The sequence below is a fragment of the Benincasa hispida genome, chromosome 5 (assembly GCF_009727055.1).
Source record: "Benincasa hispida cultivar B227 chromosome 5, ASM972705v1, whole genome shotgun sequence".
NCBI classification, from domain to species: domain Eukaryota; kingdom Viridiplantae; phylum Streptophyta; class Magnoliopsida; order Cucurbitales; family Cucurbitaceae; genus Benincasa; species Benincasa hispida.
Window position 1 is genome coordinate 40200615 of NC_052353.1, and position 8339 is coordinate 40208953.

Genomic DNA, 8339 nt, shown 5'->3' on the forward strand with positions numbered 1-8339 from the left:
AACTTGCGATAAGTTTTCAATATGGAAACACATGATCATGACGATCCTAATCATGTTCACTCTTACGGAGGCCTTTCCTCCTATTTCAGCTCCAAATTTCGCTCGAAATGTTCAGGAGGCATACGAGCAATGGACAAGGGCGATTGAGAAGGCCCGAGCCTATATCTTGGCAAGTCTTTTGACATCTTAGCCAAGAATCATGAGCCTATGGTCTCAGCCCATGAGATCATGAAGTCCCTATGGGGAATGTTTGGACAACCTTCTGAACAGCTTATACATGAGGCTCTTAAATACATATTCAACTCCAAAATGCAAGAAGACACCTCTGTTCGTGAACATGTGCTAAACATGATTGCCCACTTCAATGTGGTGGAGTTGAATGGGTCTACCATCGATGAGGGTAGCCAAGTTAGTATAATCTTGCATTCATTGCCGGAGAGCTTCCTGCACTTTGTTAGCAATGTGATTCTTAACAAAGTGAAGTATAGCCTTATAACTCTCCTCAACGAGTTGCAGACGTACCAATCTTTACTGAAAAGTAAGGAGAGGCAGAAGGATGAGGAAAATGTTTCTTCATCCTTCAGGACGTTCCATAGAGGTTCGACCTCAGGAACGAAGTCTGCACCTTCCTCTTCTAACTCTGCAAAGGGGAAGAAGAAGAAGGGTGGTAAGGGAAAAGGGAAGGCACCTGCTAACCCACCGTCAGTCGCCCCGAGGAGACGTCCATCAGTTGCTAAGGGAAAGTATTTCCATTGCAACCAAGATGGATATTGGAAGAGGAACTGTCCTTGGTATCTGAAGGAGAAGAAAGCAGCCAAGGCTAAGACCAAGGTAGATAAAGGTAAATATGATTTACTTGTGCTTGAAACTTGTTTAGTGGAGAATGATGATTCTGCCTGGATAATTGATTCAGGCGCCACTAACCATGTTTGATTTTCTTTTCAGGGGATTAGATCTTGGCGACAGTTGGAGGCTGGTGAGATGACGATGCGAGTAGGCACCGGGAATGTCGGCTCGGCTATGGCAGTGGGAGGACTCCAGTTAGCTTTACAAAATAGGTTTCTAATTTTAAATGATGTATATATTGTTCCTGAACTAAAAAGGAACCTTATTTCTGTAAAGTGTTTATTGCAATGTAAATACACTATTTCTTTTATTTTGAATAAAGCGTTTATTCATAAAGATGGTGTTTTTATTTGCACAACAAATCTGGAATCGAATTTATATGTGCTAAGGTCGTTAGCCATTAATTCCCTCCATAATACTGAAATGTTCAGAACTGACGTAACTCAATCAAAACGTCGACGAATTTCTCCAAAAGAAAATGCCCAACTTTAGCATCTACATTTAGGGCACATTAATCTCAATAAGATTGAGAGATTAGTGAAGAATGGACTTCTAAGTGGGTTATATGAAAATTCTTTACCTGTGTGCGAATCTTACCTTGAAGGTAAGATGATTAAACGACCTTTTACTGGAAAAGGTTCTAGAGCCAAAGAGCCACGTGATTTAGTACATTCTGACCTTTGTGGTCCTATGAATGTGCGAGCCCGAGGTGGCTATGAGTATTTTATCAGTTTTACTGATGATTACTCTAGGTACGGGTATGTTTATCTTATGTAACGGAAGTCTGAATCCTTTGAAAAGTTCAAAGAGTTCAAGGCTGAAGTTGAAAATGCATTGGATAGACGTATTAAAACACTTTGATCAGATCGAGGTAGAGAGTTTTTGGACTTGGCATTCCAAGACTATTTGATAGAATATGGAATCGTTTCCTAACTCTCAATGCTAGGTACACCTCAGCAAAATGGTATAGCGGAGAGGAGAAATAGGACCTTGTTAGACACGGTTCACTCGATAATGAGTTACGCTTCCTGACCGGACTCGTTTTGGGGTTTCGCAGTAAAGACTGCGGTGTATATACTCAACTGTGTTCCCTCCAAGAGTGTTGCCATAACACCTCTGGAGTTGTGGAACGGGCGTAAAGCTAGTTTATGTCTGATGCGTTATTTTATGATGTGAAAATGTGGATGAAATGCGATGGTGAAATTGCGTTGAGCACTCAAGTTTCCTCAGCGGAATCCAAGTGTAAACTCCACTGAGTTTCCTGGTAAGTCTAGGGTCAAACTCAGGGACTTGTGAAAATAGGTTGCGATGGTAATTTTTAGGAAAACTTTGCGGTAACCAAATGAATAAATAGTTTTTAAGGTTATTGTTTGTGGTAACGAAAAATAAACAAATGCGACGGAGTTTGAAAAGAGTTGAATAAACGGGAAATGCGATGAGTATGCGGTGAACGGGTTGAGAAAAGTTTCGGCTAACACTTCCTAGGATGCATTCATGTTTGCGATCATGCAACATGCATACAACAGTAAACCACCTCTCGGTGCGAATGCCACGACTTCTAAGGCTAGAACGCATGCAATATATGCAATAAGTCTATAGAACCTACACATAAGCCTCTATTCTTATTTATGCAATAACAAAATGACATACACACAAGTAAGGCGACCATATAATATCATCATCATCTCTATGATGCATACGATGCAGGTTGACAAACAGAACTTATCTCTAAGTTCTTATCTCTTAATTATGCAGTTCTAATCTTGCTCTCTCGAGTCTAGATTCTAACCTAGCTCTCTCGAGTCATTAGGTTCATTCTTTAGACTCTCTCTCGAGTAGCTCTAAAGGGGTATTGGGCACAACATAAAACAAGACAATCGCAAGCAATGAACTTCCTAGGTCATGTTAGCTTAGTTCTTCTCAAACCATTCGACTAGTTTAGCTATTCATGCGTGCTAAGAGAGTGAAAAGATGTAGAATACGAACTTCCATTGTATAAATATAAACACAAAGTACAAAATAACGATGCAAGTATAGAATAAAGAGCCTGGTAGCAATCTCTCGTTGCCCAAGCTTTTACACTATTATTCTACTCGTGTTCAAAAGATAATCTTGCTTTCGCGAGAGTCGGCCCGCTTTCTGCTTTACGGCTCAAGGTTCTCTCTCGATTTTCCCTGAGCGATTTTCGGCGTCTTTACTCTTCTCTTGCTCTGCCTTAAAATAGAAAGGAAAAACTATGGACAAAGACAAGCTGAGCTCTTAAATTCGTAAACTGGTGAACTGGTTAACCCCTTTTCTGAAGGATGCCTTTGGTATTTATAGAGCTTCAGGGTGAAGGCGGATTCTCTCTTATGGTTGCTCAGATGGGATGGCTTTAATTCCCTGACTGATGCGCCGTATATTTGTCACAGAAAAGCTGAATGTACTTGTTATCGTCATCAGCTTAATTTGGATTCGACCGTCATCAGCTTTCTATCCCACTGCGATTAATTATGCCTTTGACCCAGATGCAGCCACCAAGTTGCACCGACCAAGTTGCAGTGATCCTTCTTGAGCAAATGTTTACGAACACAATCACCGCAAAGTCTTGCAGTAATGTTGCACTCGACCAATGATTTCCTATAATCGCAATTTTTGTCTTGCGTCAACGCATATTCTGCATAAAAATATAAAAATCAACTGTTCCTATGCAATGAACGCATGCGGCCGCAATATTATGAATTTGATACTTTTTGGATGGAATTTAACATATTTTATCAACGCAAGCCATCATTGTTTAAGAACTTAGCATTATGATAACGTGCATTTCTGACCGTTATCACACCCCCAAATTTAAACAATGCTTGTCCTCAAGCATAAGCTAAAGATTTCATTTAGCAAATTGACCATAATGTTCTTTTCCTAGATTTCTCAAGGATACTTCTTTCAAATCCTATATACCAAAGTTTCCTTAGGTCTTATTCAAGTCTCCTCTTAAAATATTTTTAAGACCTAGGGATTGCATGCTTAACTTTCAAAAGGACTTTACTAAATTCTGGAATATCGCATGATTTATTTCAAAAAGAAAACTTTTCCACCGAGGTGTCAAATGATTTTATTCTTGCATATTTCTTGACATTATTATTTTTTTTCTGACCTTGCGCTGATCCAAGTGCCTTGCCTTCGTTTTGGCTTGCCCCCACGTGTGTCATGCGGACATCCAACTACGAGCAATGTGCTCTTCCTCAGACTAAACTCATACCTACTTGGCAGCAGAGTTGCGGTCATTTATTTATGCATTGATCCAGGTGACTTACTTTTGTTTTGGCTTGCCCCCACGTGTGTCATACGGACATCCAACTACGGGTAAGTGCCCTTCACAACTTAACTCTTATCAACACGGGTTTCCTTCCTTTTTCTTTTTTTTTTCTTTTTTTTTTAAATAGAAAGGTCGAAAATAAATACCTCATCTCCAAATTTAAAATGCGGCAATGTCCTCATTGCCAAAAGATTGAAATAAGTCATGCGATGTTCTTAGAAAGCTTCGTAAAGAGAGGTTGAAAGAAAGCTAGCAAACCCCTAACTTCTAGAAATATTTCATGAGGTGACTATCTTAAAGTTAAGTTGACTCTAGTATATATGAAAGAAATAGAAGCATATTTTTCATCATTGAAATCATAATTGGCAAAGAGACAGTATGCGGTAACTTACTAAATTTATCCATGTTAAATGATTGCGGTGATCAAAGAGGATGCAGTGATAAAACTTTTAAAATTAAAATACGATGCGATAGTGCAAAATTTGAAATATAGATAAGGAAGAATACACCCCCAAATTTGCGTTGTCGCCCGCATTGTGTATTGATGCATCCTTCTTTGCGGCGATCTCTCCTCTTTGGATTGCGGTGACGGAATAAGATAAGTTGCTTCTTCATGTAACATCTCTGCAATCTAGTGCCTCGATCGTTGCAAGAAAAACAGAGAGAAGGTCAAATGATTTTTAAACAAAACAAAATTCGTTTATCGCAATCTCCTGTTTTTTTTAGAATAATAAGAGTCAGAATAGATAAAGACTGGCAAGATATAGTGAATTGAAAATTCTGAATAGTAAAGAAGAATCGAAGATTCATGATTCTCAAACTAGCGTCCCTGATGGATTCCGATCGTCTGATAACGCAGGGACCTCCTACTTCCTTCTTTATTCAATGTTCTTGAGTGCCACGGAGTCGACATGGTGATGCCAGCCTTCTCCATGATACGCCTTTACTCGCTGCCCATTAACTTTGAATCTGTTGGTTCCATCATCATTTGATAATCCAACCGCGCCATGCGGAAATACCTGTGTAATTACGAATGATCCGGACCAACGCGAATTTAATTTTCTCTGGAAGAGCCGTAAACGTGAGTTGAATAGTAAGACCCTTTGCCCGACCTGGAGGTTTTTATTGCATATGTGTTTGTCGTGCCAGCGCTTGGTGCACTTCTAGTAAATCTTTACGTTCTCATATGCATTAATCCTCCATTCTTCTAGCTCGACCAGTTGCATTTTTCGCGCTTCTCCTGCCATCTTCAAATCAAAGTTCAGCTTCTTTACCGCTCCAAAGGCAAATGACACACCTTACCAAATACCAAGCATATGGGGATATTCCTATGGGTGTTTTAAATATAGTCCGGTATACCCACAACGCATCATCGAGCTTTGTTGCCCAATCTTTTTGTGAAGTCCTTACTACTGAGTATCAGCTTAATTTCTCAATTGGACACCTCGATCTGACCATTCGTCTGCGGGTGGTATGCAGTGGCCACTTTGTGGAGGATGTTGTATTTGCGCAGCAGCTCTTTAACAGTATGATTGACGAAGTGAGACCCCCCATCACTTATTATGGCACGTGGGGTGCCAAAACGATTAAAAATGTTCTTCTTCAGGAATTGAGAGACTACCGCCGCATCGCTTGCGACGCATGCCACTGCCTCTACACACATGGATACATAGTCGACTGTTAATAAAATATAATGTTTACCATTTGAGGGAGGGAATGGTCTCATGAAATCAATACCCCACAAGTCGAACAATTTGAGTTCCAAGATGGTGTTCATCGGCATTGCATGTTTCCATGAAATGTTACTTGTGCGTTGGCACCGATCACACTTTATGGCATAGTCAGTTGCATCCTTAAATAGTGTAGGCCAAAAGAATCCACTATGTAAAACCTTGGCTGCGGTGCGCTGTCCTCCAAAGTGCCCACCATATGGTAAGTCGTGACATTGCGATAATATACGTTGTTAAGCAGCATTTGGAACGCATAGTCGTAGGATCTGGTCTGCCCCCTTTTTATACAGATTTGGCTCATCCCAATAATAATGTTTGCATTCATATTTGAGCTTCCTCAATATGGAACAGCTGCTCATCAGGGAACACCGCACTCACCTCTGATTCATTGTAGTCAACTTCAGGGTTTTCCAATCTAGACAAATGATCCGCAACTTGGTTCTCTGCCCCTACTGGTCAATTATTTCTATGTCAAATTCTTGAAGGAGGAGAACCCATCTGATCAACCTCGACTTTACGTCCTTCTTTATGATTAAGTACTTTATTGCCGAGTGATCAGTATGGATGAGTACCTTTGTCCCCAGCAAATATGCATGAAAATTTTCCAATGCAAAATTTACCGGCAGAAGCTCTTTCTCTGTGGTGGTATAATTTTTCTGAGCAGGATTTAATGTTTTACTCGCATATGTGATGGGGTGCAAGAATGTTTTTCTCTTTTATGCCAAAGCTTCTCCCATCGCATACCTGCTTGCATCGCACATTATTTCAAAAGGAAGTGTCCAATCAGGTGTAATTAACACGGGAGCGATAATCAGCGCATTCTTCAACACTTTGAATGCGTTGAGGCAGTTGTTGTCAAAATCAGATTTTCTATCAGCCTCCAATAACGCACTCAGTAGTCGTGCTATTTTCGAAAAATCTTTGACAAAGCATCTGTAGAATCCATCGTGCCCCAAGAAACTTTGTACAACCTTCACGCTTGTTGGAGGTGGAAGTTTTTCAATTGCTTCGATTTTTGCTTTATCCACCTCCAACCCGTCCCGGGAAACCTTGTGTCTCAACACTATGCCATCCTTTACCATGAAATGACATTTTTCCTAATTAAGCAACAGATTCATCTCTTTGTATCTCTTCAGTATCTTCTCCAAGTTGGCTAGACAGATTTCCAAAGTATTCCCATAAATAGAGAAATCGTCCATAAAGATTTCGACAGAGTTCTCAAGATAGCCTGAAAAGATGGCCATCATGCACCTTTGGAACGTGTTTGGTGCATTGCAGAGGCCAACGACATATGGCGAAAAGTAAAGGTCCCATATAGGCAGGTGAATGTGGTATTGTCCTGGTCTTCTGGAGCGGAACTTGTGCCATAACCGTGAACTCTCCAACTGTGTCGATATATCTCTATACATCCGAGGGAAAGGTGTAAGAATGTGCTGTCACCATTGACCAAACTTTATCCTACAGTCACTACTTCATCATCTTGGATTACTAGAGCACTGTCGACAAAGATGTTCATCCCATACATTCTCTGCGGGCGACCATTTTAATCAAACAGTGGTCTGCCCAAATTAATGGCATAAAGCGGGATCACTTGAGCACCAATGTACAGAAAGGCTCAAAGTTCAACATAATCCATGCCATGAAGTTTCCTGATGAAGAAGACCTGCATGACTCAGACGACGACCAAAATTGATTGGAAGATGAAAAGTTTGATGAGAGAATGAAGAAATCAGATTAATACTAGATCTGATTGCAGCCTGTAATGCGATCATAACCAAAACAGAAGGAAGAAAGATTGAATCGCAAACCGAAGAAGGACGCAAAGCAGAAAAAGAAGGAAAGAAAAAACATGCAACCGTCTAGTCAGAACCACACAACATTGGACATTAAAGAGGATCACCTACGAACCATTTTAAAGTACGTTTTATGGTCAAACAGGAAGCTGCCAGTTATATTTCCTTTACAGCCTTAACGAAGACCAGCGACGAAATTGTTGATGATCATTCTAAGGAGCATGTACAAGATTGGTAGATGCTCGCTGACATTCGGTTAGCCAGCGTACTACATGCCTACCGCCATTCGTCTAAGAGGACCACATAAAGGCAACGATCGAACATCAACGCGACAGCTCAACCCTGCAATGAAAAGAGGTTATTAAAAAGAGATCATTAAATGTTAAGATGCGCGCTTATTTATCCTATAGCAGATAGCAGTGGTCAGCACCCGTTGCAGTGTATGCCGGAAAAATGGAGCATGACGGCTAGTTCCAAACGAAAAAATAAACTAATAACCGAAAGAACCGTCACTGGGTGGCGCATTTTGCAATGGACTACCGCAAGCTAAATGTGGCCACAAAGAAAGATTCATTTCCCCCGACCGTTCAATTGATCAATCTAGACCGTCTAGCTAGAATGGACTTTTACTGCTTTTTGAATGGTTTATCCAGTACAACTAAGATTATGATA